Below are 19,991 nucleotides of genomic sequence, written 5' to 3'. Positions count from 1 at the left end.
AGGATAGAAGTACAGAAGCCTTTAAAAATGCCTGCATGGAGCAATAGTGGGAACCAGTCACATTTCTTCTTTCCTTGCTTTCTGTGATGACATAAATAGAAAGTAAGAACACGTTAAACAAAAGGCAGAGCTAGGATTTTACAGGTCTTTATTTTGGCAGGCTGGAATGACAAACGCCTCTTCCGGGGCTGCGACACGTTTTGAGGAATGGCAGAGAACGGAGGCAAAAGGTGCCGGGGAGCCCTTTCTGTTCCATTTAGCCCCTGCAGCTGCTCCGCTGGTTTCAGGGCACTCGCTTGGTTCGTTCCTAGAGAAAAAGGCTACGGCATGATTTTCAAAACTACTGCCCATCCACAGTCAGAGTTTCCTACATTCCTGGGTACAAATGAGTGGATCGAGAGAGGGCTTCTTTTCAAATTAGTTTAGCCATAGCTTCCTATTCTTTACCAATACCTGTGAAAAAGAAACACTTGCCAGGTTTTAGTATTCTACACACACCCCTCCCTGGGAATTTTGGGGTAGCTTTGGGTCCCTCTGCGGGACGGCACCCAGCGTGACCCCCCCTCTCATCTGCCACCCACCCGCTCCCCCACCGCAGTGTGCGTCCCTCTCCTAGCGACCTTGGGGTGCCCCAAATGACATCAGAGCCCCGAGTCTTCAGCCCCTAACCCTGACTCCCGAAGAAGGCACAGGACGAGTCCAACTGCCCCGGACAGCAGCCCAGCACTCCCTTCCAGCCCTTCCCACGCGTCCATCCCCCCAGAAAGGGACTCCGCCGCAACAAGGAAGGGGGGGCAGCCCCCAGAAGGCTCGAAGCTCCTGCCCCGCCTCGCTGTCGCGGGCCAGGGGCAGAAAGAGGGAGCGGCAGAGGCGGCGGGGACGCGGCACGGCCGGCACGGCACAGAGCGGGGGCCGCTCGCAGCGCGATGCCGGCGGAGCCGCAGGTCCGGCAGCGCCGGGGCGGGGTCCGAGCGGCGCGGGGGATCCGCCGAGAGCCTCCGGCCCCGTGCGGGGACTCCCGCAAGGCCCGGGGGGCGCCGGGCTCCGGCCCTCGGGGCTTTATTCTCCGGCGCCCCGAGCCCCGCGGCTGCGGGGGAAAGAAGCGAAGGGGCGACGGGAAGAGAGGAGGGAGAGCGGGGCATGCGAAAGGTCGGGGAGGGAGGACGGGCTGCGGAGGAAAGCGGGCGGGGAAGGGAAAGGCCGGCAGGGGAGGAAGAGGGACGGTGAACAGAGGAGGGAGAGAGGGGGAATGGAACGGAGGAGCAGGGCAGGGACAGGACAGGAAGGAGCCGAGTTTGGGGGGGGACACGGAAACGGGGGAAAGAGAGGTAACTGAGGGGAATACGGGGAGGAGGATGGAGCGGTAGAGAGAGGGACAGGAGGGGATCCTCCCAGCGCCCCGGCTCCGCCCCGGCGCCCCGCCCTGCCCGGGCTGCTGCGCTCGGCCGAGCTCGGCTCGGTTCGGCTGGACTCGGCTCCTCGGCCAGCTTCGGCTACTTTGGGCCACGCTCGGCTATTACCAGCCGCATTCGGCTCGATTAGCCTCTTCGGCAAAGCTCGGCTCGCCTCGGCTGTACTCGGAGCCGCTCGGCTACGCTCGGCTCCTCGGCCAGCTTCGGTTACTTTCGGCTAAGCTCGGCTATTTCCGACCGCATTCGGCCCCACTCGCCTCTTCGGCGCAGCTCGGCTCCACTCGCCTCCACGGGCCCTCCCGGCCACTTTCGGCCACGCTCGGCTATTCCCGCCCGCACCCGCCTCCATTCGCCCACTCCCACAGCTCGGCTCCCTCCGGCTCACACATTTCCTCAGGGCACCTCATTCCAGGGCACACAAATTGCAGCCCCTAAAGGCTTGCGGCTCTTTCAACACACACTTGTAACTCAACTCTCGGGACAGAGCTGATGGCTCCTTTAGGACAAGAATAGTTACATCTAAAAGCAATTCCCTCATTTTGCATCTCCTTTTCATTTAACCCCCCCCAAAATCCCATACATATCACAAGGAATGTGCAGTTCTGGTTTCCCCACCCTCCGTATACTATTTGTACAAAGGACCTGGCCACAGCACACACAACTGAATAAAGCCCAGCTTCAATAATCAGAACAACTGACATTTGTTTACAAATTAGGTGCAGTTTTGTATGGTGCTGCGTACCCTCGGAGGCGAGTCGAGGAAAAAGAGCTACAGCACTGGAACCTAAGTTTTAGCAGCTGAGTCATTTGTAACTTGTGCCATAAAGTAAACCAAGCATCACTACAGTATTATCTGCTGAAGTTCTCCACTGTAGGTTTAAGGTACAGCAGCACGTGCTTTACTCCCAACAAAAGCTGCTCAGGTGGGGGGAGCCGGGAAGCCAAGTCTCTCCACTTTGTCTGAACACCATCTTCCAGGAAGGTACTGCTTCCTCTCTCCCAGGCTCCCTTCAGCAAAGTAGCAAATACAGAATCCGGTGCCACAGAAGGCTCTTGCCTGACCTCCTTGTGGTTTTCAAACTGTTTAAAGCGAAACAAAAAGCGTAAGAGAAAAACAGTGATGAGTATGAAACAAAAGTCTCTTCAGCCACCTTTGGTTTGAGATGAGCTCTGAACTGAAGCTCTGGGAGCACAGGCGTGCAGTCCTGCTAGAACAGAGCTGTCCAGTAGTGTCCCCAGGGGTATCTGGAGTGTTCACACTGCTGAACTGAGAAAAACTCACCAAACCCAGCCCAGGGGCCTGTGATCCTCCACCCACCTGGGGGAACTCCGGGCACTGTAAACAGAGGCCACAGCGCACACCAGGCTCTGCTGTGCCTGCTGAGGAGTCTCTGTATGAGCCCTGAGGCCTGGTATCGCCTCCCAAACACCACAGAGACCTCTTGTGTCATCAGAGAAAAGCCCTGGAGCAAACGTGTGTCCCCAGCACGATCAACAAGGATGCAGAATTACCTCCTCAATAAAAACGCTGTTCCTGATGGAAATGTAACCTCTGTCAACTGTGAGGATTTTATAGGAATACTGGCTCAAGAATTCAGTGACTTCAGGTATTCCATACCACAGGTTCCTGGGACTACTTGGGCATCCAGAGTCTATAGTATCGGTTAAACTGGTAGAGCTGAGGATACTTAGCAGCTTTGTCACAGAGCTGGAACGTCAAGCAGGGAGAAAGGGGCTCTCTCGGAGAGTGCAGGAGGCCAGTGAAAACAGCAACAAAGTCCTCCACGACATCTGCTCCTAGAAAAGCCAAATAAATTAAACTATTGACATGAGCACGGACACTGGGGCAACCTTCCTTACTTTGGGCCTTGCCAGCAGCCCACAGAGCCTCACGCAGAAAAGAACTGAACGAGATCAAAAAGTGTTCGCAGTGACCTAGACACGTGCTCCTGACTGCAGAGGTACCTGAAAAACCCTCCAGACATCATCAGCTCCTGCTGAAGCAAACAATCCACCTTCGCTGTCTTGTGCCAAAAACACGCCCGTCTCTTTACAGGGAGACACCCTGCCAGGCACCGCCTCAGAGAAGAACCGAGCTGTACTGGGGGGATACACCCAGCCAACGTGTACAAGTTAAACAGAGTTTTCTGTCAGAACTGGGACTTTCAGCACCCCCCAGGTGCTACTCGACTGCCACATACACAGACAGGGCTTCGTGAGGTGCTCTGCGGTTGGCCAGTCCTGTTCCAAGCCCTGCTGATGCCCCTGTGGTTTTAACGCTGTCCTCAAGGAGGTAGTAGAACCTCGCAGTATTTGCCCCTGGAGCTTAATTTCTGAAGTTTTCCTTGGGAAACGCATCCATTTCCTACTTAACAAGGCAGTCCCCTCTCCCTGATCTCGGGAAGAGCTGCCCACAGGCACGGGAAACACCTTCCTCTCCTGATCGCCATGCTCTGCCCTTAAAACGCTGTGTTACTGAGGCCAACTACTTCCAGACCAAGACTGTCCATGCAGGGACAGTGTCCCTTCTCTTCAGGGTCAGGGAATTAGGGCAGAAGCACCTACAGAGCTTCAATGCCCCTCTTGAGCACAAAACACCATCAATCTGCACCTCCTTCTGCTTGCAGGGAAGGTAATAACATGCCTCAAGGTAAAAAATTATAAACGGTAAAAAATTATTACAAGAGAGTAGAAATGATGCCACTTTCACTCCACTGCTAGAAACGACACATAAAACATAAAAAAAAAAAACTGTACCTGTTCCGTTTTCAGACTGAAGCAACAGCATATTCCTGGCTGCTAATGCAGCAGGGACAACAGCACTGAAGGGAAATGTCTGGATAATCACGCCTTCATTTAAAGAGAACACAATTTCCTCATCTAAGCCATCACTGCCCTCCATCAGAACAGCCAGCATATCCACGACATCTAATAAGTGAAGGAAAAAATGTAAGCAGAGGATCCAGACTAACTGGGAAAACAACAGAGGTAGAATGCAACATTCCAGGAACACAAGGTATCTTTTTAGTTCCCAAAAAAACCCAAAAACAAAACAACAAAAAAAAAAAAAAAAAAAAAAAAAGAAAGCAAACAAAACAAACAAGAAAACCTTAAAAAAAAAAAAAAAAAAAAAATTCAAAGGCACATTTGCCAGGCAATACAATGTTGGGGGCAGCACAAAAATCACAGCTGTACTTCATTCTGCCTTTCAAAGCTGCTGTCCAGCACAGGTTGCCCAGAGAAGCTGTGGCTGCCCCCGGATCCATGGAAGTGTCCAAGGCCAGGCTGGACAGGGCTTAGAGCACCCTGGCATGGTGGAAGGTGTCCCTGCCCATGGCAGGGGGTGGAACGGGATGAGCTTTAAAAAAAGGTGCCTTCCCATCCAAACCCTTCTGGGATTCCACGATTCTGTGAACAGCTTCAGGCAGGACTACATTTCCATTGTAGTTCAATAATGCTGCTGCAAGAACACGAAGAGAGATTTCAAATACCGTTAAAGTGGCACAACCACATCAAAAATTACGTCTGGGAGTAAAGTGGAAACTCTGCTGATTCCAAGGACACATGGAGGGCTGAATCCTGGAGATCCTTACATAACAGGATCTCTAGAGTTATCCATCCCCAGTTTGTTGCTTAGGGTTAGAAAAGGTAGCCCCAAGTCGTGGAGTTCTGTTCTTAAGGGGTTACCACATACCATCAATGTGAGAGACGGGGATGCTGATGTTTGATCAGAGTCCTGTAGCAACCTGGAGCACGCTGGCTTCCCGAACCAGGTCTGCTGCTTTGTCCGTGTAGCGGTAGGGCTTTGTCCTCAGCCTTCAGCAGGATCTGTCAGCAAAGGTGGAGAGAAAAGTAGAGTGCAGCGCCTCTCAAGCATGGGGGAACCATGTGCTGCTAAGGAAGACCACGTGCTGAAAGTGGTTTGAAGCCGGGTGGGTTTTGGGAGGACAAATTCCATATTACTTCTGCAGGATTCTGTCTGCAGTTCCTGCTCTACAAACCAAATACATCAAACGACAAAAACAAACAAATAAAAAAAAACCCACATTAAATTAACAACAACAAAATAATTATTCCTACCTCAATAAACCCATAACGCCTCGAACCATTCCAAGGAGGGCGGCAGGAGGGGCGGGCAGAGCCAGGGCCCCGCTCCGCCGCCCCGGCGGCATTTTCCGGCACGCGGCCGCTCCCGGCGTCTGGAGAGGGGCGCGGGGCCGGGAAAGGCGGCGCAGCCCTGCTCCGATGCCGCTCGGCCGCGGCCCGGGAGCGCTGCGACCGCGCCTCCGCCGCCCGCCGGCACCGGCCCCACCGGGCTGCCCTCGCCGCCATCCTCGCCGCCGCTGAGCCGCCTTCAGCCCTCCCCTCACTCACAGACACCGCCCCACTCGCCGCTCGCTCCCGCCCCGTCTCGGTGGTTTTGCCGGGCGCTGGCTGGGGGGCTGCAGTACCACCCTCTGTCCACAAGGCGGCAGCACTTGTCAAGAGAGTGCGCGACAAGCACTCGCAAGATGGCGGCCCGTGAGGACCTTGACGGAGACAGGCGTTTTGCCGATGCCTGTCGGCTCGTGCCAAAATCCCGCAGGCTCGCGGTGCTGCTGACCCCACAGCCCGTGTGCACGGCACCAGAACTGCCGCGGAAAATCCCCTAGGGGGGCGCCGGCGGTGCGGGCAATTCAGGCAGTGTGGAAAACAGACACGGGTCCTCGACTTTCTTGTCCTCGTTTTTGCACCCTCTTGAGAAGGTCAAGCCGAGTCCGCGCCAAGCCACTCCCAAGATGGCGCCCGCGGGCTGTGTCTGTAGTACCCACCTCTGTCCACAAGGCGGCAGCACTGCCGCCCGCCACCGCCGGGGGCCGCCGCTCGCCTCGGGGCCGCGGGCGGGGCAGGCGGCAAAAAGAACGGGCGCCGTCCCCTCCGGAACATCCTCGGTAGCAAATGCCCCAAAATATCCCGCGCGGAAAAGAACGCCAACAAAAAAAAACCCCTTGCCTCTAACCCAACAAGAACCAAAAGAAAAAACCTTTTCTTTTAAACTGCATTTCAATGTATTTTATTTTTATATTTTTCATATTTATATTCACATTCGGATTTATAATGTATATTGATGTATAACTGAATTTTTATAATTTCTTACATTTATTTCTATTATATTTTATTCTATTTTAGTACATATCTTAATGTATTGCTTATATATTTCTATAGTTAGATTTAGATTTCTAGAAGGTTTATATTGCTTAAAATAAACCCCTGCCTCCATCCAAGTCAAAATCTTTAAAAAAATCCCATTATTTAAGCTCCGTTTACATTTATCTCTATTTTTTGCATTTATATTCAAATTTACATTTTAAATGTAGATTGATGTATGATGTTATTTATAGCCTATCTCTTCCTAATACTTATTTTTATTTTTTTATATTTTTATATATATCTGTATACATCGAATATATATTTCCATATTTAGAACGATATCAAAATAAAATGTATATTCATATTTTTTCTATTAAAGCCCTGTCTCTAACCAAATTTAAAAAAAAAAGCTCTGTCTATAAGCAATACTTGATTATTCATATAATTTTTCATCATTATAGTCACATTTGTATTTCTACTTTACACTGATGTATTTATAAATATATATTATATATATTATAAGGTAGCAAGATAGATAAATTATTATTTAAACTCTATTTCGTACATACTGCTAATACTTATATTTACTTACCACTGAATTTTTATATAGATCTTAATGTATTTAGGATATATTTCTACACATAGATTTCTAATTTTATTTTATTTATATTTATAATTTTTGTAATAAAACCCCTACCTACTACCAAATAGAAAATAAAAATCCCCTTTATTTTAAACGATATTTAAATATTTCTATATTTTATTTTTAATAGTACTTATATCTTCTATCACAATATATTGAGGTACTATATTTTGATATATAATATTTATGACATATAATGTGTTATAATAACACATATACTGTAAAATATGCATTATGTACTGCATTGATTTCTATTATTTTGTAATTTTTATATTTATATATCCACACGAATTAATTATACAACTCTATATGGTTATTTTGCTTGTATTTATAATCTCTATTTATATGTATTTATATATACATATAAAATACTCTATATCAAACAATATAATACCTAATAGTAATGGATAACATTATTTATGTTACATGTTTTATTTATATGTATTCCGTTTATATTTAAAATTGAAGGTTTATATTCCATTTTCATATTTATGCATTTCTTTTGTTTCATTAGAGTTATAGTTAAAACTTTGCAGTTATAATCCAATTCCTAAAAATAAAATGCCAAAACAAACAGCATCAAATTCCCACCAATACCATCCAAAAAATTCAGAAAGGCTCCACCAGCCAACCAACTACCAGCAGAAAAACCCACACTACACTCCTTTCACTAACAGTTCTTATCACATCACAAAAATGAAACAAACATTTAAAACAACCTATAGAAATCCACACAGCAAATCACAAAAACCACTAAAATGAAAAAAAAAAAAACCCAACTAACTTACTATACTGCAAATCATACAACAGACCCCGAACGTTTCTAAAAAAAATAACCAAAACTCTACCACTACACTAACTCATAAAGAGAACCCAATGCTCTATAAAATGAACTAAAAAAACCCACCAAATAATTACAGATATTAAAAAATCGAAACCACGAAGGAAAAAAAATTCACCACCCAGATAAAATAACTGCGCATAAAGACCATATACCCATGTTCCCAAAAATAAAACTAATAAATAAACAACAGCCAAATACATCAAACTAAAAAAAAATATATATATATATTAACAACAACAAAATAATTATTCCTAACTCAATAAACCCATTATGCCTCAAACCATCAAAACACAAATACCACCTAGAAATAAACACGTCGCCAAAAGAGAAATGTAACAATTTTAATAACTCCCGAACTCTCTGCAACAATAAAACATACGCGGCAATCAAATATGCCAAATGCATAAAACCCCTATAACATAATAAACAAGAATGCAATAATCAATATTAAAAAAAACCTCACTGATTAACTACAGGACACTACCTCAAACCCACCAAAACAAACACTACATATGCTCATGCTAATAAAAGCCTTCACAAACGAATTAAAAACCTAACGTCTACTTCATGCTACGACCCATAAAAACCATTGTAAACCTTTAAGAACACATTCTTTAGAAACATAAGAACGGATCAAAAAGAAATCCAACAACACTCAATCAAAAAAAACCCCCTTGTCATGAGCACCTGAAGCAAGAACCGTAACAACCAAAAAGTAACACCATGGCCCTTCTCCTACAGCAACTACGAACAAAAGAAAAGGATCCCATAAATTCCTCAAAACCACCGCAGCGAGGGAGGCTGGAAGATGCGGAGCCGCGCTCCCGGCCCCGGGCGCAGCGCGGCTCCGGCAGGAAAGCGGATCCTCCGGCAGGCAGAGGCGGCGCCGCGCCGGCAGACCCCCGCCCGCTGCCCCCGGCCCGGCGGGGCCGGCACCGGGCCCGGGGGGCCCCGGCGGCGCCCGAGCCCCGCGCCCGGAGCGGCGGCACCGGCCGGCACCGGCGCGCCGCCCGCGCCGCCTCCCCCGCCCGCCGGCCCGGCCAAAGCTCCGCTCGGCTCCGCACGGCTCGCACCGGCGCGGCTCCGGCGGGCCCGCGGCAGCCCAGCCGCGCCCAGCTCCCCTTCCGCCCCGGCCAGCCCCGGCACTGCCGCCAGGGCTCCGCGCCGGACCCTTCGCTGCCGGGCCGGGGGCAGAAGAAGCGCCCCGAATGCAGCGGCACAGCGCGATCCCCGCCCTGCCAGCGCTGCCACGGCTGCAGCTCCCTTCCTCTGAAGGCCCGACAGTGACGCCACGCTCCGGCGCTCACCTCACCCCAACGAGGGCACAGAAACGTGCGCTCCCCCCCTTCAATTGCGTCCCCTAGAAGAGCAGAAAACAAGGGGCCTGCCTCAAATAATGGTAAAAGGGAGAATTTTACCTCAATCCAAACCTCTTAAAAGGCGGGACCACAGGACTGACCCCTCCATTTCAACCTCAGGATGACGAAATTTCAAAGGGAAAGGACAAAAGCCCCCACTACAAAGGCGCACCGGCTCACCTGTTTGGCTACTGCTTCTCGGCACAAGGGTTTGTCCCTCGGCTCCTCCTTTGAGCAATGCTCCACGTCTCCAAGTGCATATCCAGGTGATCCCCCAGACCCCGTCCGAAGCACTCACCGTCCTTCCAGGAGACAGCCCCGGGAGCCCCCCATAAACTCCTCTTCTCCAGCAGCTCCGTGCAAAAGCGATGTGAGGAAAACCCCCTAAATCAGCCCCCGGAGGAGCCGCCCCCTCCTCATCATCCTCACAGCTCACACCTGGGGCTGCTCTGAGCCCCCATCATCCTAACAGCTCACACCTGCCGCTGTTGCCACTCTCCAACAGCGTCTCTCCCTCTCCAGCACACAGCGCACTTCTCACAGACACAGATCCAACAGAAATCTGCTACGGGTGTCAGCTTTTCTTAATCCATCTGGTTACACGATTAAAACACATACATGCATTGATGGTCATTGAGAGAAAGCTTTCCCCTGGAGAAAATAGTCACTTTGGTAGCACACTTTGATATATCTGTGGAAAAGCAGAATCAGCACCAACTCCTAAGACCCCTGCTGAGGAACCCAGCCCTCCTTGGGACACCCAAAGCAGCAGACCTCGAAAAAGGAGGGGAAAAATGAAGCTTGGAGTGGAAAAAGAGGATAGAAGTACAGAAGCCTTTAAAAATGCCTGCATGGAGCAATAGTGGGAACCAGTCACATTTCTTCTTTCCTTGCTTTCTGTGATGACATAAATAGAAAGTAAGAACACGTTAAACAAAAGGCAGAGCTAGGATTTTACAGGTCTTTATTTTGGCAGGCTGGAATGACAAACGCCTCTTCCGGGGCTGCGACACGTTTTGAGGAATGGCAGAGAACGGAGGCAAAAGGTGCCGGGGAGCCCTTTCTGTTCCATTTAGCCCCTGCAGCTGCTCCGCTGGTTTCAGGGCACTCGCTTGGTTCGTTCCTAGAGAAAAAGGCTACGGCATGATTTTCAAAACTACTGCCCATCCACAGTCAGAGTTTCCTACATTCCTGGGTACAAATGAGTGGATCGAGAGAGGGCTTCTTTTCAAATTAGTTTAGCCATAGCTTCCTATTCTTTACCAATACCTGTGAAAACGAAACACTTGCCAGGTTTTAGTATTCTACACACACCCCTCCCTGGGAATTTTGGGGTAGCTTTGGGTCCCTCTGCGGGACGGCACCCAGCGTGACCCCCCCTCTCATCTGCCACCCACCCGCTCCCCCACCGCAGTGTGCGTCCCTCTCCTAGCGACCTTGGGGTGCCCCAAATGACATCAGAGCCCCGAGTCTTCAGCCCCTAACCCTGACTCCCGAAGAAGGCACAGGACGAGTCCAACTGCCCCGGACAGCAGCCCAGCACTCCCTTCCAGCCCTTCCCACGCGTCCATCCCCCCAGAAAGGGACTCCGCCGCAACAAGGAAGGGGGGGCAGCCCCCAGAAGGCTCGAAGCTCCTGCCCCGCCTCGCTGTCGCGGGCCAGGGGCAGAAAGAGGGAGCGGCAGAGGCGGCGGGGACGCGGCACGGCCGGCACGGCACAGAGCGGGGGCCGCTCGCAGCGCGATGCCGGCGGAGCCGCAGGTCCGGCAGCGCCGGGGCGGGGTCCGAGCGGCGCGGGGGATCCGCCGAGAGCCTCCGGCCCCGTGCGGGGACTCCCGCAAGGCCCGGGGGGCGCCGGGCTCCGGCCCTCGGGGCTTTATTCTCCGGCGCCCCGAGCCCCGCGGCTGCGGGGGAAAGAAGCGAAGGGGCGACGGGAAGAGAGGAGGGAGAGCGGGGCATGCGAAAGGTCGGGGAGGGAGGACGGGCTGCGGAGGAAAGCGGGCGGGGAAGGGAAAGGCCGGCAGGGGAGGAAGAGGGACGGTGAACAGAGGAGGGAGAGAGGGGGAATGGAACGGAGGAGCAGGGCAGGGACAGGACAGGAAGGAGCCGAGTTTGGGGGGGGACACGGAAACGGGGGAAAGAGAGGTAACTGAGGGGAATACGGGGAGGAGGATGGAGCGGTAGAGAGAGGGACAGGAGGGGATCCTCCCAGCGCCCCGGCTCCGCCCCGGCGCCCCGCCCTGCCCGGGCTGCTGCGCTCGGCCGAGCTCGGCTCGGTTCGGCTGGACTCGGCTCCTCGGCCAGCTTCGGCTACTTTGGGCCACGCTCGGCTATTACCAGCCGCATTCGGCTCGATTAGCCTCTTCGGCAAAGCTCGGCTCGCCTCGGCTGTACTCGGAGCCGCTCGGCTACGCTCGGCTCCTCGGCCAGCTTCGGTTACTTTCGGCTAAGCTCGGCTATTTCCGACCGCATTCGGCCCCACTCGCCTCTTCGGCGCAGCTCGGCTCCACTCGCCTCCACGGGCCCTCCCGGCCACTTTCGGCCACGCTCGGCTATTCCCGCCCGCACCCGCCTCCATTCGCCCACTCCCACAGCTCGGCTCCCTCCGGCTCACACATTTCCTCAGGGCACCTCATTCCAGGGCACACAAATTGCAGCCCCTAAAGGCTTGCGGCTCTTTCAACACACACTTGTAACTCAACTCTCGGGACAGAGCTGATGGCTCCTTTAGGACAAGAATAGTTACATCTAAAAGCAATTCCCTCATTTTGCATCTCCTTTTCATTTAACCCCCCCCAAAATCCCATACATATCACAAGGAATGTGCAGTTCTGGTTTCCCCACCCTCCGTATACTATTTGTACAAAGGACCTGGCCACAGCACACACAACTGAATAAAGCCCAGCTTCAATAATCAGAACAACTGACATTTGTTTACAAATTAGGTGCAGTTTTGTATGGTGCTGCGTACCCTCGGAGGCGAGTCGAGGAAAAAGAGCTACAGCACTGGAACCTAAGTTTTAGCAGCTGAGTCATTTGTAACTTGTGCCATAAAGTAAACCAAGCATCACTACAGTATTATCTGCTGAAGTTCTCCACTGTAGGTTTAAGGTACAGCAGCACGTGCTTTACTCCCAACAAAAGCTGCTCAGGTGGGGGGAGCCGGGAAGCCAAGTCTCTCCACTTTGTCTGAACACCATCTTCCAGGAAGGTACTGCTTCCTCTCTCCCAGGCTCCCTTCAGCAAAGTAGCAAATACAGAATCCGGTGCCACAGAAGGCTCTTGCCTGACCTCCTTGTGGTTTTCAAACTGTTTAAAGCGAAACAAAAAGCGTAAGAGAAAAACAGTGATGAGTATGAAACAAAAGTCTCTTCAGCCACCTTTGGTTTGAGATGAGCTCTGAACTGAAGCTCTGGGAGCACAGGCGTGCAGTCCTGCTAGAACAGAGCTGTCCAGTAGTGTCCCCAGGGGTATCTGGAGTGTTCACACTGCTGAACTGAGAAAAACTCACCAAACCCAGCCCAGGGGCCTGTGATCCTCCACCCACCTGGGGGAACTCCGGGCACTGTAAACAGAGGCCACAGCGCACACCAGGCTCTGCTGTGCCTGCTGAGGAGTCTCTGTATGAGCCCTGAGGCCTGGTATCGCCTCCCAAACACCACAGAGACCTCTTGTGTCATCAGAGAAAAGCCCTGGAGCAAACGTGTGTCCCCAGCACGATCAACAAGGATGCAGAATTACCTCCTCAATAAAAACGCTGTTCCTGATGGAAATGTAACCTCTGTCAACTGTGAGGATTTTATAGGAATACTGGCTCAAGAATTCAGTGACTTCAGGTATTCCATACCACAGGTTCCTGGGACTACTTGGGCATCCAGAGTCTATAGTATCGGTTAAACTGGTAGAGCTGAGGATACTTAGCAGCTTTGTCACAGAGCTGGAACGTCAAGCAGGGAGAAAGGGGCTCTCTCGGAGAGTGCAGGAGGCCAGTGAAAACAGCAACAAAGTCCTCCACGACATCTGCTCCTAGAAAAGCCAAATAAATTAAACTATTGACATGAGCACGGACACTGGGGCAACCTTCCTTACTTTGGGCCTTGCCAGCAGCCCACAGAGCCTCACGCAGAAAAGAACTGAACGAGATCAAAAAGTGTTCGCAGTGACCTAGACACGTGCTCCTGACTGCAGAGGTACCTGAAAAACCCTCCAGACATCATCAGCTCCTGCTGAAGCAAACAATCCACCTTCGCTGTCTTGTGCCAAAAACACGCCCGTCTCTTTACAGGGAGACACCCTGCCAGGCACCGCCTCAGAGAAGAACCGAGCTGTACTGGGGGGATACACCCAGCCAACGTGTACAAGTTAAACAGAGTTTTCTGTCAGAACTGGGACTTTCAGCACCCCCCAGGTGCTACTCGACTGCCACATACACAGACAGGGCTTCGTGAGGTGCTCTGCGGTTGGCCAGTCCTGTTCCAAGCCCTGCTGATGCCCCTGTGGTTTTAACGCTGTCCTCAAGGAGGTAGTAGAACCTCGCAGTATTTGCCCCTGGAGCTTAATTTCTGAAGTTTTCCTTGGGAAACGCATCCATTTCCTACTTAACAAGGCAGTCCCCTCTCCCTGATCTCGGGAAGAGCTGCCCACAGGCACGGGAAACACCTTCCTCTCCTGATCGCCATGCTCTGCCCTTAAAACGCTGTGTTACTGAGGCCAACTACTTCCAGACCAAGACTGTCCATGCAGGGACAGTGTCCCTTCTCTTCAGGGTCAGGGAATTAGGGCAGAAGCACCTACAGAGCTTCAATGCCCCTCTTGAGCACAAAACACCATCAATCTGCACCTCCTTCTGCTTGCAGGGAAGGTAATAACATGCCTCAAGGTAAAAAATTATAAACGGTAAAAAATTATTACAAGAGAGTAGAAATGATGCCACTTTCACTCCACTGCTAGAAACGACACATAAAACATAAAAAAAAAAAACTGTACCTGTTCCGTTTTCAGACTGAAGCAACAGCATATTCCTGGCTGCTAATGCAGCAGGGACAACAGCACTGAAGGGAAATGTCTGGATAATCACGCCTTCATTTAAAGAGAACACAATTTCCTCATCTAAGCCATCACTGCCCTCCATCAGAACAGCCAGCATATCCACGACATCTAATAAGTGAAGGAAAAAATGTAAGCAGAGGATCCAGACTAACTGGGAAAACAACAGAGGTAGAATGCAACATTCCAGGAACACAAGGTATCTTTTTAGTTCCCAAAAAAACCCAAAAACAAAACAACAAAAAAAAAAAAAAAAAAAAAAAAGAAAGCAAACAAAACAAACAAGAAAACCTTAAAAAAAAAAAAAAAAAAAAAATTCAAAGGCACATTTGCCAGGCAATACAATGTTGGGGGCAGCACAAAAATCACAGCTGTACTTCATTCTGCCTTTCAAAGCTGCTGTCCAGCACAGGTTGCCCAGAGAAGCTGTGGCTGCCCCCGGATCCATGGAAGTGTCCAAGGCCAGGCTGGACAGGGCTTAGAGCACCCTGGCATGGTGGAAGGTGTCCCTGCCCATGGCAGGGGGTGGAACGGGATGAGCTTTAAAAAAAGGTGCCTTCCCATCCAAACCCTTCTGGGATTCCACGATTCTGTGAACAGCTTCAGGCAGGACTACATTTCCATTGTAGTTCAATAATGCTGCTGCAAGAACACGAAGAGAGATTTCAAATACCGTTAAAGTGGCACAACCACATCAAAAATTACGTCTGGGAGTAAAGTGGAAACTCTGCTGATTCCAAGGACACATGGAGGGCTGAATCCTGGAGATCCTTACATAACAGGATCTCTAGAGTTATCCATCCCCAGTTTGTTGCTTAGGGTTAGAAAAGGTAGCCCCAAGTCGTGGAGTTCTGTTCTTAAGGGGTTACCACATACCATCAATGTGAGAGACGGGGATGCTGATGTTTGATCAGAGTCCTGTAGCAACCTGGAGCACGCTGGCTTCCCGAACCAGGTCTGCTGCTTTGTCCGTGTAGCGGTAGGGCTTTGTCCTCAGCCTTCAGCAGGATCTGTCAGCAAAGGTGGAGAGAAAAGTAGAGTGCAGCGCCTCTCAAGCATGGGGGAACCATGTGCTGCTAAGGAAGACCACGTGCTGAAAGTGGTTTGAAGCCGGGTGGGTTTTGGGAGGACAAATTCCATATTACTTCTGCAGGATTCTGTCTGCAGTTCCTGCTCTACAAACCAAATACATCAAACGACAAAAACAAACAAATAAAAAAAAACCCACATTAAATTAACAACAACAAAATAATTATTCCTACCTCAATAAACCCATAACGCCTCGAACCATTCCAGGGAGGGCGGCAGGAGGGGCGGGCAGAGCCAGGGCCCCGCTCCGCCGCCCCGGCGGCATTTTCCGGCACGCGGCCGCTCCCGGCGTCTGGAGAGGGGCGCGGGGCCGGGAAAGGCGGCGCAGCCCTGCTCCGATGCCGCTCGGCCGCGGCCCGGGAGCGCTGCGACCGCGCCTCCGCCGCCCGCCGGCACCGGCCCCACCGGGCTGCCCTCGCCGCCATCCTCGCCGCCGCTGAGCCGCCTTCAGCCCTCCCCTCACTCACAGACACCGCCCCACTCGCCGCTCGCTCCCGCCCCGTCTCGGTGGTTTTGCCGGGCGCTGGCTGGGGGGCTGCAGTACCACCCTCTGTCCACAAGGCGGCAGCACTTGTCAAGAGAGTGCGCGACAAGCACTCGCAAGATGGCGGCCCGTGAGGACCTTGACGGAGACAGGCGTTTTGCCGATGCCTGTCGGCTCGTGCCAAAATCCCGCAGGCTCGCGGTGCTGCTGACCCCACAGCCCGTGTGCACGGCACCAGAACTGCCGCGGAAAATCCCCTAGGGGGGCGCCGGCGGTGCGGGCAATTCAGGCAGTGTGGAAAACAGACACGGGTCCTCGACTTTCTTGTCCTCGTTTTTGCACCCTCTTGAGAAGGTCAAGCCGAGTCCGCGCCAAGCCACTCCCAAGATGGCGCCCGCGGGCTGTGTCTGTAGTACCCACCTCTGTCCACAAGGCGGCAGCACTGCCGCCCGCCACCGCCGGGGGCCGCCGCTCGCCTCGGGGCCGCGGGCGGGGCAGGCGGCAAAAAGAACGGGCGCCGTCCCCTCCGGAACATCCTCGGTAGCAAATGCCCCAAAATATCCCGCGCGGAAAAGAACGCCAACAAAAAAAAACCCCTTGCCTCTAACCCAACAAGAACCAAAAGAAAAAACCTTTTCTTTTAAACTGCATTTCAATGTATTTTATTTTTATATTTTTCATATTTATATTCACATTCGGATTTATAATGTATATTGATGTATAACTGAATTTTTATAATTTCTTACATTTATTTCTATTATATTTTATTCTATTTTAGTACATATCTTAATGTATTGCTTATATATTTCTATAGTTAGATTTAGATTTCTAGAAGGTTTATATTGCTTAAAATAAACCCCTGCCTCCATCCAAGTCAAAATCTTTAAAAAAATCCCATTATTTAAGCTCCGTTTACATTTATCTCTATTTTTTGCATTTATATTCAAATTTACATTTTAAATGTAGATTGATGTATGATGTTATTTATAGCCTATCTCTTCCTAATACTTATTTTTATTTTTTTATATTTTTATATATATCTGTATACATCGAATATATATTTCCATATTTAGAACGATATCAAAATAAAATGTATATTCATATTTTTTCTATTAAAGCCCTGTCTCTAACCAAATTTAAAAAAAAAAGCTCTGTCTATAAGCAATACTTGATTATTCATATAATTTTTCATCATTATAGTCACATTTGTATTTCTACTTTACACTGATGTATTTATAAATATATATTATATATATTATAAGGTAGCAAGATAGATAAATTATTATTTAAACTCTATTTCGTACATACTGCTAATACTTATATTTACTTACCACTGAATTTTTATATAGATCTTAATGTATTTAGGATATATTTCTACACATAGATTTCTAATTTTATTTTATTTATATTTATAATTTTTGTAATAAAACCCCTACCTACTACCAAATAGAAAATAAAAATCCCCTTTATTTTAAACGATATTTAAATATTTCTATATTTTATTTTTAATAGTACTTATATCTTCTATCACAATATATTGAGGTACTATATTTTGATATATAATATTTATGACATATAATGTGTTATAATAACACATATACTGTAAAATATGCATTATGTACTGCATTGATTTCTATTATTTTGTAATTTTTATATTTATATATCCACACGAATTAATTATACAACTCTATATGGTTATTTTGCTTGTATTTATAATCTCTATTTATATGTATTTATATATACATATAAAATACTCTATATCAAACAATATAATACCTAATAGTAATGGATAACATTATTTATGTTACATGTTTTATTTATATGTATTCCGTTTATATTTAAAATTGAAGGTTTATATTCCATTTTCATATTTATGCATTTCTTTTGTTTCATTAGAGTTATAGTTAAAACTTTGCAGTTATAATCCAATTCCTAAAAATAAAATGCCAAAACAAACAGCATCAAATTCCCACCAATACCATCCAAAAAATTCAGAAAGGCTCCACCAGCCAACCAACTACCAGCAGAAAAACCCACACTACACTCCTTTCACTAACAGTTCTTATCACATCACAAAAATGAAACAAACATTTAAAACAACCTATAGAAATCCACACAGCAAATCACAAAAACCACTAAAATGAAAAAAAAAAAAACCCAACTAACTTACTATACTGCAAATCATACAACAGACCCCGAACGTTTCTAAAAAAAATAACCAAAACTCTACCACTACACTAACTCATAAAGAGAACCCAATGCTCTATAAAATGAACTAAAAAAACCCACCAAATAATTACAGATATTAAAAAATCGAAACCACGAAGGAAAAAAAATTCACCACCCAGATAAAATAACTGCGCATAAAGACCCACCATAGATATACCCATGTTCCCAAAAATAAAACTAATAAATAAACAACAGCCAAATACATCAAACTAAAAAAAAATATATATATATATATTAACAACAACAAAATAATTATTCCTAACTCAATAAACCCATTATGCCTCAAACCATCAAAACACAAATACCACCTAGAAATAAACACGTCGCCAAAAGAGAAATGTAACAATTTTAATAACTCCCGAACTCTCTGCAACAATAAAACATACGCGGCAATCAAATATGCCAAATGCATAAAACCCCTATAACATAATAAACAAGAATGCAATAATCAATATTAAAAAAAACCTCACTGATTAACTACAGGACACTACCTCAAACCCACCAAAACAAACACTACATATGCTCATGCTAATAAAAGCCTTCACAAACGAATTAAAAACCTAACGTCTACTTCATGCTACGACCCATAAAAACCATTGTAAACCTTTAAGAACACATTCTTTAGAAACATAAGAACGGATCAAAAAGAAATCCAACAACACTCAATCAAAAAAAACCCCCTTGTCATGCGCACCTGAAGCAAGAACCGTAACAACCAAAAAGTAACACCATGGCCCTTCTCCTACAGCAACTACGAACAAAAGAAAAGGATCCCATAAATTCCTCAAAACCACCGCAGCGAGGGAGGCTGGAAGATGCGGAGCCGCGCTCCCGGCCCCGGGCGCAGCGCGGCTCCGGCAGGAAAGCGGATCCTCCGGCAGGCAGAGGCGGCGCCGCGCCGGCAGACCCCCGCCCGCTGCCCCCGGCCCGGCGGGGCCGGCACCGGGCCCGGGGGGCCCCGGCGGCGCCCGAGCCCCGCGCCCGGAGCGGCGGCACCGGCCGGCACCGGCGCGCCGCCCGCGCCGCCTCCCCCGCCCGCCGGCCCGGCCAAAGCTCCGCTCGGCTCCGCACGGCTCGCACCGGCGCGGCTCCGGCGGGCCCGCGGCAGCCCAGCCGCGCCCAGCTCCCCTTCCGCCCCGGCCAGCCCCGGCACTGCCGCCAGGGCTCCGCGCCGGACCCTTCGCTGCCGGGCCGGGGGCAGAAGAAGCGCCCCGAATGCAGCGGCACAGCGCGATCCCCGCCCTGCCAGCGCTGCCACGGCTGCAGCTCCCTTCCTCTGAAGGCCCGACAGTGACGCCACGCTCCGGCGCTCACCTCACCCCAACGAGGGCACAGAAACGTGCGCTCCCCCCCTTCAATTGCGTCCCCTAGAAGAGCAGAAAACAAGGGGCCTGCCTCAAATAATGGTAAAAGGGAGAATTTTACCTCAATCCAAACCTCTTAAAAGGCGGGACCACAGGACTGACCCCTCCATTTCAACCTCAGGATGACGAAATTTCAAAGGGAAAGGACAAAAGCCCCCACTACAAAGGCGCACCGGCTCACCTGTTTGGCTACTGCTTCTCGGCACAAGGGTTTGTCCCTCGGCTCCTCCTTTGAGCAATGCTCCACGTCTCCAAGTGCATATCCAGGTGATCCCCCAGACCCCGTCCGAAGCACTCACCGTCCTTCCAGGAGACAGCCCCGGGAGCCCCCCATAAACTCCTCTTCTCCAGCAGCTCCGTGCAAAAGCGATGTGAGGAAAACCCCCTAAATCA

The 19,991-nt window shown here is 49.4% G+C and overlaps 2 long non-coding RNA genes across 4 annotated transcripts; both read right to left on the bottom strand.

Moving 5' to 3' along the window:
• Positions 1 to 131: 131 nt before the first annotated feature.
• On the bottom strand, positions 132 to 8,705 carry LOC146766457 (uncharacterized). The gene is made up of 2 exons (XR_014958034.1): positions 4,170 to 8,705; positions 132 to 3,209 (listed from the first exon to the last, which is right to left on the bottom strand). It is a non-coding gene; the product is annotated as an uncharacterized LOC146766457 (long non-coding RNA).
• A 1,629-nt stretch (positions 8,706 to 10,334) lies between these two features.
• On the bottom strand, positions 10,335 to 19,166 carry LOC144246683 (uncharacterized). 3 transcript variants are annotated; one of them, XR_013340350.2, is made up of 3 exons: positions 14,373 to 19,129; positions 13,128 to 13,412; positions 10,335 to 12,695 (listed from the first exon to the last, which is right to left on the bottom strand). It is a non-coding gene; the product is annotated as an uncharacterized LOC144246683 (long non-coding RNA). The 3 variants fall into 3 exon arrangements; XR_014958033.1 differs by having other exon boundaries at positions 10,335 to 13,412; positions 14,373 to 15,442; positions 15,695 to 19,129; XR_014958032.1 differs by having other exon boundaries at positions 10,335 to 13,412; positions 14,373 to 19,166.
• Between the last annotated feature and the right edge of the window lie 825 nt (positions 19,167 to 19,991).

This window comes from Lonchura striata, chromosome 11, assembly GCF_050655825.1.
Source record: "Lonchura striata isolate lonStrDom1 chromosome 11, ASM5065582v1, whole genome shotgun sequence".
In the NCBI taxonomy this organism is placed as follows: domain Eukaryota; kingdom Metazoa; phylum Chordata; class Aves; order Passeriformes; family Estrildidae; genus Lonchura; species Lonchura striata.
The sequence above is the reverse complement of the archived record's forward strand: the minus strand, read 5'-3'. Positions and strand labels throughout refer to the sequence as shown.